Here is a 12,500-nt window from a genome sequence, read left to right on the forward strand (position 1 = left end):
AAAATCCAAAAAAACCCTTTTTTTAAAAAAAACAAAACCAAAACTAATACCAGACAACTTTTGGGCCTTCAAAAAAAAAAAGTTGATAAAGCAAAATTATTTAAAAAAAATTCCCCAAAAAAAAACCCTTTAAACTTCAAAACTAATACCAGACAACTTCAATAAAAAAAAAAAAAAAAAAAAAAAAAAAAAAAAGGGGGGTTTGATAAGCACTATCTAATCTACTTAAACTACAAACTAATACCAGACAACTTCACTCTAGTGATAAGCACTATCTAATCTACTTAAACTACAAACTAATACCAGACAACTTTGCTCTAGTGATAAGCACTATCTAATCTACTTAAACTACAAACTAATACCAGACAACTTTGCTCTAGTGATAAGCACTATCTAATCTACTTAAACTACAAACTAATACCAGACAACTTCACTCTAGTGATAAGCACTATCTAATCTACTTAAACTACAAACTAATACCAGACAACTTCACTCTAGTGATAAGCACTATCTAATCTACTTAAACTACAAACTAATACCAGACAACTTCACTCTAGTGATAAGCACTATCTAATCTACTTAAACTACAAACTAATACCAGACAACTTTGCTCTAGTGATAAGCACTATCTAATCTACTTAAACTACAAACTAATACCAGACAACTTCACTCTAGTGATAAGCACTATCTAATCTACTTAAACTACAAACTAATACCAGACAACTTCACTCTAGTGATAAGCACTATCTAATCTACTTAAACTACAAACTAATACCAGACAACTTCACTCTAGTGATAAGCACTATCTAATCTACTTAAACTACAAACTAATACCAGACAACTTCACTCTAGTGATAAGCACTATCTAATCTACTTAAACTACAAACTAATACCAGACAACTTTGCTCTAGTGATAAGCACTATCTAATCTACTTAAACTACAAACTAATACCAGACAACTTCGCTCTAGTGATAAGCACTATCTAATCTACTTAAACTACAAACTAATACCAGACAACTTCACTCTAGTGATAAGCACTATCTAATCTACTTAAACTACAAACTAATACCAGACAACTTCACTCTAGTGATAAGCACTATCTAATCTACTTAAACTACAAACTAATACCAGACAACTTTGCTCTAGTGATAAGCACTATCTAATCTACTTAAACTACAAACTAATACCAGACAACTTTGCTCTAGTGATAAGCACTATCTAATCTACTTAAACTACAAACTAATACCAGACAACTTCACTCTAGTGATAAGCACTATCTAATCTACTTAAACTACAAACTAATACCAGACAACTTTGCTCTAGTGATAAGCACTATCTAATCTACTTAAACTACAAACTAATACCAGACAACTTCACTCTAGTGATAAGCACTATCTAATCTACTTAAACTACAAACTAATACCAGACAACTTTGCTCTAGTGATAAGCACTATCTAATCTACTTAAACTACAAACTAATACCAGACAACTTCTCTAGTGATAAGCACTATCTAATCTACTTAAACTACAAACTAATACCAGACAACTTCGCTCTAGTGATAAGCACTATCTAATCTACTTAAACTACAAACTAATACCAGACAACTTTGCTCTAGTGATAAGCACTATCTAATCTACTTAAACTACAAACTAATACCAGACAACTTCACTCTAGTGATAAGCACTATCTAATCTACTTAAACTACAAACTAATACCAGACAACTTCACTCTAGTGATAAGCACTATCTAATCTACTTAAACTACAAACTAATACCAGACAACTTCACTCTAGTGATAAGCACTATCTAATCTACTTAAACTACAAACTAATACCAGACAACTTCACTCTAGTGATAAGCACTATCTAATCTACTTAAACTACAAACTAATACCAGACAACTTTGCTCTAGTGATAAGCACTATCTAATCTACTTAAACTACAAACTAATACCAGACAACTTTGCTCTAGTGATAAGCACTATCTAATCTACTTAAACTACAAACTAATACCAGACAACTTCACTCTAGTGATAAGCACTATCTAATCTACTTAAACTACAAACTAATACCAGACAACTTCACTCTAGTGATAAGCACTATCTAATCTACTTAAACTACAAACTAATACCAGACAACTTTGCTCTAGTGATAAGCACTATCTAATCTACTTAAACTACAAACTAATACCAGACAACTTTGCTCTAGTGATAAGCACTATCTAATCTACTTAAACTACAAACTAATACCAGACAACTTTGCTCTAGTGATAAGCACTATCTAATCTACTTAAACTACAAACTAATACCAGACAACTTTGCTCTAGTGATAAGCACTATCTAATCTACTTAAACTACAAACTAATACCAGACAACTTCACTCTAGTGATAAGCACTATCTAATCTACTTAAACTACAAACTAATACCAGACAACTTTGCTCTAGTGATAAGCACTATCTAATCTACTTAAACTACAAACTAATACCAGACAACTTCGCTCTAGTGATAAGCACTATCTAATCTACTTAAACTACAAACTAATACCAGACAACTTCACTCTAGTGATAAGCACTATCTAATCTACTTAAACTACAAACTAATACCAGACAACTTGGCTCTAGTGATAAGCACTATCTAATCTACTTAAACTACAAACTAATACCAGACAACTTCGCTCTAGTGATAAGCACTATCTAATCTACTTAAACTACAAACTAATACCAGACAACTTCACTCTAGTGATAAGCACTATCTAATCTACTTAAACTACAAACTAATACCAGACAACTTCGCTCTAGTGATAAGCACTATCTAATCTACTTAAACTACAAACTAATACCAGACAACTTTGCTCTAGTGATAAGCACTATCTAATCTACTTAAACTACAAACTAATACCAGACAACTTCACTCTAGTGATAAGCACTATCTAATCTACTTAAACTACAAACTAATACCAGACAACTTCACTCTAGTGATAAGCACTATCTAATCTACTTAAACTACAAACTAATACCAGACAACTTCACTCTAGTGATAAGCACTATCTAATCTACTTAAACTACAAACTAATACCAGACAACTTTGCTCTAGTGATAAGCACTATCTAATCTACTTAAACTACAAACTAATACCAGACAACTTCGCTCTAGTGATAAGCACTATCTAATCTACTTAAACTACAAACTAATACCAGACAACTTTGCTCTAGTGATAAGCACTATCTAATCTACTTAAACTACAAACTAATACCAGACAACTTCGCTCTAGTGATAAGCACTATCTAATCTACTTAAACTACAAACTAATACCAGACAACTTCACTCTAGTGATAAGCACTATCTAATCTACTTAAACTACAAACTAATACCAGACAACTTCACTCTAGTGATAAGCACTATCTAATCTACTTAAACTACAAACTAATACCAGACAACTTTGCTCTAGTGATAAGCACTATCTAATCTACTTAAACTACAAACTAATACCAGACAACTTCACTCTAGTGATAAGCACTATCTAATCTACTTAAACTACAAACTAATACCAGACAACTTTGCTCTAGTGATAAGCACTATCTAATCTACTTAAACTACAAACTAATACCAGACAACTTCACTCTAGTGATAAGCACTATCTAATCTACTTAAACTACAAACTAATACCAGACAACTTCACTCTAGTGATAAGCACTATCTAATCTACTTAAACTACAAACTAATACCAGACAACTTCACTCTAGTGATAAGCACTATCTAATCTACTTAAACTACAAACTAATACCAGACAACTTCACTCTAGTGATAAGCACTATCTAATCTACTTAAACTACAAACTAATACCAGACAACTTTGCTCTAGTGATAAGCACTATCTAATCTACTTAAACTACAAACTAATACCAGACAACTTCACTCTAGTGATAAGCACTATCTAATCTACTTAAACTACAAACTAATACCAGACAACTTTGCTCTAGTGATAAGCACTATCTAATCTACTTAAACTACAAACTAATACCAGACAACTTTGCTCTAGTGATAAGCACTATCTAATCTACTTAAACTACAAACTAATACCAGACAACTTCGCTCTAGTGATAAGCACTATCTAATCTACTTAAACTACAAACTAATACCAGACAACTTCGCTCTAGTGATAAGCACTATCTAATCTACTTAAACTACAAACTAATACCAGACAACTTCACTCTAGTGATAAGCACTATCTAATCTACTTAAACTACAAACTAATACCAGACAACTTCACTCTAGTGATAAGCACTATCTAATCTACTTAAACTACAAACTAATACCAGACAACTTCGCTCTAGTGATAAGCACTATCTAATCTACTTAAACTACAAACTAATACCAGACAACTTCACTCTAGTGATAAGCACTATCTAATCTACTTAAACTACAAACTAATACCAGACAACTTCACTCTAGTGATAAGCACTATCTAATCTACTTAAACTACAAACTAATACCAGACAACTTCACTCTAGTGATAAGCACTATCTAATCTACTTAAACTACAAACTAATACCAGACAACTTCACTCTAGTGATAAGCACAATCTAATCTACTTAAACTACAAACTAATACCAGACAACTTCGCTCTAGTGATAAGCACTATCTAATCTACTTAAACTACAAACTAATACCAGACAACTTTGCTCTAGTGATAAGCACTATCTAATCTACTTAAACTACAAACTAATACCAGACAACTTCACTCTAGTGATAAGCACTATCTAATCTACTTAAACTACAAACTAATACCAGACAACTTTGCTCTAGTGATAAGCACTATCTAATCTACTTAAACTACAAACTAATACCAGACAACTTCACTCTAGTGATAAGCACTATCTAATCTACTTAAACTACAAACTAATACCAGACAACTTCACTCTAGTGATAAGCACTATCTAATCTACTTAAACTACAAACTAATACCAGACAACTTCGCTCTAGTGATAAGCACTATCTAATCTACTTAAACTACAAACTAATACCAGACAACTTCGCTCTAGTGATAAGCACTATCTAATCTACTTAAACTACAAACTAATACCAGACAACTTTGCTCTAGTGATAAGCACTATCTAATCTACTTAAACTACAAACTAATACCAGACAACTTCTCTCTAGTGATAAGCAATATCTAATCTACTTAAACTACAAACTAATACCAGACAACTTCGCTCTAGTGATAAGCACTATCTAATCTACTTAAACTACAAACTAATACCAGACAACTTCGCTCTAGTGATAAGCACTATCTAATCTACTTAAACTACAAACTAATGCCAGACAACTTTGCTGTAGTGATAAGCACAATCTAATCTACTTAAACTACAAACTAATACCAGACAACTTCGCTCTAGTGATAAGCACTATCTAATCTACTTAAACTACAAACTAATACCAGACAACTTTGCTCTAGTGATAAGCACTATCTAATCTACTTAAACTACAAACTAATACCAGACAACTTCGCTCTAGTGATAAGCACTATCTAATCTACTTAAACTACAAACTAATACCAGACAACTTCACTCTAGTGATAAGCACTACCTAATCTACTTAAACTACAAACTAATACCAGACAACTTCGCTGTAGTGATAAGCACTATCTAATCTACTTAAACTACAAACTAATACCAGACAACTTCGCTCTAGTGATAAGCACTACCTAATCTACTTAAACTACAAACTAATACCAGACAACTTCGCTCTAGTGATAAGCAATATCTAATCTACTTAAACTACAAACTAATACCAGACAACTTCGCTCTAGTGATAAGCAATATCTAATCTACTTAAACTACAAACTAATGCCAGACAACTTCGCTCTAGTGATAAGCAATATCTAATCTACTTAAACTACAAACTAATACCAGACAACTTCACTCTAGTGATAAGCACTATCTAATCTACTTAAACTACAAACTAATACCAGACAACTTCACTGTAGTGATAAGCACTATCTAATCTACTTAAACTACAAACTAATACCAGACAACTTCACTCTAGTGATAAGCACTATCTAATCTACTTAAACTACAAACTAATACCAGACAACTTTGCTGTAGTGATAAGCACTATCTAATCTACTTAAACTACAAACTAATACCAGACAACTTCACTCTAGTGATAAGCACTATCTAATCTACTTAAACTACAAACTAATACCAGACAACTTTGCTCTAGTGATAAGCACGTTCTAATCTACTTAAACTACAAACTAATACCAGACTACTTCGCTCCAGTGATAAGCAATATCTAATCTACTTAAACTACAAACTAATACCAGACAGCTTCGCTCTAGTGATAAGAAATATTTAATCTACTTAAACTTCAAACTAATGCCAGACAACTTCATTGTAGTGATAATCTCTATCTAATCTACTTAAACTACAAACTAATACCAGACAACTTCACTGTAGTGATAAGCACTATCTAATCTACTTAAACTATAAACTAATACCAGACAACTTCGCTCTAGTGATAAGCACTATCTAATCTACTTAAACTACAAACTAATACCAGACAACTTCGCTCTAGTGATAAGCACTATCTAATCTACTTAAAATACAAACTAATACCAGACAACTTCACTCTAGCGATAAGCAATATCTAATCTACTTAAACTACAAACTAATGCAAGACAACTTCATTCTAGTGATAAGCACTATCTAATCTACTTAAACTACAAACTAATACCAGACAACTTTGCTGTAGTGATAAGCACAATCTAATCTAGCTAAACTACAAACTAATTCAAGACAACTTTGCTATAGTTATAAGCACTACCTAATCTACTTAAACTACAAACTAATACCAGACAACTTCACTCTATTGATAAGCACTATCTAATCTACTTAAAATACAAATGAATACCAGACAACTTCACTCTAGTGATAAGCACTACCTAATCTACTTAAACTACAAACTAATACCAGGCAACTTCGCTGTAGTGATAAGCACTATCTAATCTACTTAAACTACAAACTAATACTAGACAACTTTGCTCTATTGATAAGCACTACCTAATCTACTTAAACTACAAACTAATACCAGACAACTTCACTTTAGTGATAAGCACTATCTAATCTACTTAAACTACAAACTAATACCAGACAACTTCGCTGTAGTGATAAGCACTATTTAATCTACTTAAACTACAAACTAATACCAGACAACTTCACTCTAGTCATAATCACTATCTAATCTACTTAAACTACAAACTAATACCAGACAACTTCGCTCTAGTGATAAGCACGTTCTAATCTACTTAAACTACAAAGTAATACCAGACTACTTCGCTCCAGTAATAAGCACTATCTAATCTACTTAAACTACAAACTAATACTAGACAACTTCGCTCTATTGATAAGCACTATCTAATCTACTTAAACTACAAACTAATACCAGACAACTTTATTCTAGTGATAAGCAATATCTAATCTACTTAAACTGCAAGCTAATACCAGACAACTCCGCTCTAGTGATAAGCACTATCTAATCTACTTAAACTACAAACTAATACCAGACAACTTCGCTCTAGTGATAAGCACTACCTAATCTACTTAAACTACAAACTAATGCCAGACAACTTCGCTCTAGTGATAAGCAATATCTAATCTACTTAAACTACAAACTAATACCAGACAACTTTGCTCTAGTGATAAACAATATCTAATCTACTTCAACTACAAACTAATGCCAGACAACTTTGCTCTAGTGATAAGCAATATCTAACCTACTTAAACTACAAACTAATGCCAGACAACTTTGCTGTAGTGATAAGCACAATCTAATCTACTTAAACTACAAACTAATACCAGATAACTTCGCTCTAGTGATAAGCACTATCTAATCTAGCTAAACTACAAACTAATGCCAGACAACTTTGCTTTAGTGATAAGCATAATGTAATCTACTTAAACTGCAAACTAATACCAGACAACTTCGCTCTAGTGATAAGCACTATCTAATCTACTTAAAATACAAACTAATACCAGACAACTTCACTCTAGTGATAAGCACTACCTAATCTACTTAAACTACAAACTAATACCAGGTAACTTCACTGTAGTGATAAGCACTATCTAATCTACTTAAACTACAAACTAATACTAGACAACTTCGCTCTATTGATAAGCACTACCTAATCTACTTAAACTACAATCTAATACCAGACAACTTCGCTGTAGTGATAAGCAATATTTAATCTACTTAAACTACAAACTAATACCAGACAACTTCACTCTAGTGATAATCACTATCTAATCTACTTAAACTACAAACTAATACCAGACAACTTCGCTCTAGTGATAAGCACGTTCTAATCTACTTAAACTACAAACTAATACCAGACTAGTTCGCTCCAGTGATAAGCAATATCTAATCTACTTAAACTACAAACTAATACCAGACAGCTTCGCTCTAGTGATAAGCACTATCTAATCTACTTAAACTACAAACTAATACCAGACAACTTCGCTCTAGTGATAAGAAATATCTAATCTACTTAAACTGCAAACTAATGCCAGACAACTTTGCTCTAGTGATAAGCAATATCTAATCTACTTAAACTACAAACTAATACCAGACAACTTCACTCTAGTGATAAGCACTATCTAATCTACTTAAACTACAAACTAATACCCGACAACTTCGCTCTAGTGATAAGCACTATCTAATCTACTTATACTACAAACTAATACCAGGCAACTTCGCTCTAGTGATAAGCCCTATCTAATCTACTTAAACTACAAACTAATACTAGACAACTTTACTCTAGTGATTAGCAATATCTAATCTACTTAAACTACAAACTAATGCCAGACAACTTCACTCTAGTGATAAGCACTATCTAATTTACTTAAACTACAAACTAATACCACACAACTTTGCTGTAGTGATAAGCACAATCTAATCTACTTAAACTACAAACTAATACCAGATAACTTCGCTCTAGTGATAAGCACTATCTGATCTAGCTAAACTACAAACTATGTCAAGACAACTTTGCTCTAGTGATAAGCACTACCTAATCTACTTAAACTACAAACTAATACCAGACAACTTCACTCTATTGATAAGCTCTATCTAATCTACTTAAACTACAAACTAATACTAGACAACTTCACTCTATTGATAAGCACTACCTAATTTACTTAAACTGCAAACTAATACCAGACAACTTCGCTGTAGTGATAAGCACTATCTAATCTACTTAAAATACAAACTAATACCAGACAACTTCACTCTAGTGATAAGCACTATCTAATCTACTTAAACTGCAAACTAATACTAGACAACTTCGCTCTATTGATAAGCACTACCTAATCTACTTAAACTACAAACTAATACCAGACAACTTCACTTTAGTGATAAGCACTATCTAATCTACTTAAACTACAATCTAATACCAGACAACTTTGCTGTAGTGATAAGCAATATTTAATCTACTTAAACTACAAACTAATACCAGACAACTTCACTCTAGTGATAATCACTATCTAATCTACTTAAACTACAAACTAATACCAGGCAACTTCGCTCTAGTGATAAGCCCTATCTAATCTACTTAAACTACAAACTAATACCAGGCAACTTCGCTGTAGTGATAAGCACTATCTAATCTACTTAAACTACAAACTAATACTAGACAACTTCGCTCTATTGATAAGCACTACCTAATCTACTTAAACTACAAACTAATACCACACAACTTTGCTGTAGTGATAAGCACAATCTAATCTACTTAAACTACAAACTAATACCAGATAACTTCGCTCTAGTGATAAGCACTATCTGATCTAGCTAAACTACAAACTATGTCAAGACAACTTTGCTCTAGTGATAAGCACTACCTAATCTACTTAAACTACAAACTAATACTAGACAACTTCACTCTATTGATAAGCTCTATCTAATCTACTTAAACTACAAACTAATACTAGACAACTTCACTCTATTGATAAGCACTACCTAATTTACTTAAACTGCAAACTAATACCAGACAACTTCGCTGTAGTGATAAGCACTATCTAATCTACTTAAAATACAAACTAATACCAGACAACTTCACTCTAGTGATAAGCACTACCTAATCTACTTAAACTACAAACTAATACCAGGCAACTTCGCTGTAGTGATAAGCACTATCTAATCTACTTAAACTGCAAACTAATACTAGACAACTTCAGTCTATTGATAAGCACTACCTAATCTACTTAAACTACAAACTAATACCAGACAACTTTACTTTAGTGATAAGCACTATCTAATTTACTTAAACTACAAACTAATACCAGACAACTTCGCTGTAGTGATAAGCACTATTTAATCTACTTAAAATACAAACTAATACCAGACAACTTCACTCTAGTGATAATCACTATCTAATCTACTTAAACTACAAACTAATACCAGACAGCTTCGCTCTAGTGATAAGCACTATCTAATCTACTTAAACTACAAACTAATACCAGACAACTTCACTCTAGTGATAAGAAATATCTAATCTACTTAAACAACAAACTAATGCCAGACAACTTTGCTCTATTGATAAGCAATATCTGATCTACTTAATCTACAAACTAATACCAGACAACTTCACTCTAGTAATAAGCACTATCTAATCAACTTAAACTTCAAACTAATGCCAGACAACTTCACTGTAGTGATAATCTCTATCTAATCTACTTAAACTACAAACTAATACCAGACAACTTCACTGTAGTGATAAGCACTATCTAATCTACTTAAACTATAAACTAATACCAGACAACTTCGCTCTAGTGATAAGCACTATCTAATCTACTTAAACTACAAACTAATACTAGACAACTTTGCTCTATTGATAAGCACTATCTAATCTACTTAAAATACAAACTAATACCAGACAACTTCACTCTAGTGATAAGCAATATCTAATCTACTTAAACTACAAACTAATCCCAGACAACTTCACTCTAGTGATAAGCACTATCTAATCTACTTAAACTGCAAACTAATACCAGACAACTTCGCTCTAGTGATAAGCACAATCTAATCTACTTAAACTACAAACTAATACCAGACAACTTCAATCTAGTGATAATCACTATCTAATCTACTTAAACTACAAACTAATACAAGACAACTTCACTCTAGTGATAAGCACTATCTAACTACAAACTAATTCCAGACAACATCGCTCTAGTGATAAGCATGGTTTAATCTACTTAAACTACAAACTAATACCAGACAACTTTACTCTAGTAATAAGCACGATCTAATCTATTAAACTGCAAACTAATACCAGACAACATCGCTCTAGTGATAATCACTATCTAATCTACTTACACTACAAACTAAAACCAGACAACTTTGCTCTAGTCATAAGCACTATCTAATCTACTTAAACTACAAACTAATACCGGACAGCTTCACTCTAGTGATAAGCGCTATCTAATCTACTTAAACTACAAACTAATAGCAGACAGCTTCACTCTAGTGATAAGCACGATCGAATCTACTTAAACTACAAACTAATACCATACAGCTTCGCTCTAGTGATAAGCACATTCTGATCTACTTAAACTACAAACTAATACCAGACAACTTCGCTCTAGTGATAAAAGACTAATCAAGGTGACCAAAAGCAATAACACAGCAGGTGACTCCTTCTTCCCTAACTGCATCGGTAAAATTTGGAACTTATTACCACCTGCTATTACCTCAGCCAACTCAATGGTTACATCCAAAAAACTACTAAAAGAACGCCTAAGACACACATGGCTATGCCCTTGCTACCCACCAGGTTGACCCATATCATAACACCCTCTGACCCACTCTTGTGCTCCCTTTCACTTCTTTCTCTTCAAGAAGAATCGTGACTCCACCTTATAGTGCCTCACCGGTGAACACCCGCACCAACAGTCAGCAATTATACACATTCCAACTTTAAACCCAACCACATCCACAAAACTAACCCTAACATCCACTCCCAACCCCCTTTTACTTACATTTGTCTCAATCAATGCTATCACTGGAAACCAGTACATTCTAAGTACTACTTTACTCTAACTTAAACTATGGAATTTTGTTAAAACTTGTGACTACCAATGAATATTGTACTTTGTAACTTTAAAACTATGGAATCTTGTTAAATCATGTGTTTTCCCATGAATACTTGCTTGCTGTGTAAAAATCTCCTACTTGTTTCTTCTTCATTTGTGGAGCTTTTCTCCCCGGACCTCTGCTGAAAATGGACATGTATCCAGTCAGACTCTCCCTGTCAACGAATGTAAAATAAATGAAATAAAAAAATAACAATATCTAAAAAAATTGCTGTTCTTAGGGTCAGCTTGCAGCACCCACTTTCATAAAGAAGGAGGCAAAGATTCTTTAAATTTATCAACGGCTAACATTTTTATCATTTTATTTTTAGTATATTGACCATGATATTCTAGCCATAATTTAAGACCATGTTTTAA

Source organism: Protopterus annectens, chromosome 4.part0 (assembly GCF_019279795.1).
Source record: "Protopterus annectens isolate FY-2018-M chromosome 4.part0, PAN1.0, whole genome shotgun sequence".
Taxonomy (NCBI): Eukaryota; Metazoa; Chordata; order Ceratodontiformes; family Protopteridae; genus Protopterus; species Protopterus annectens.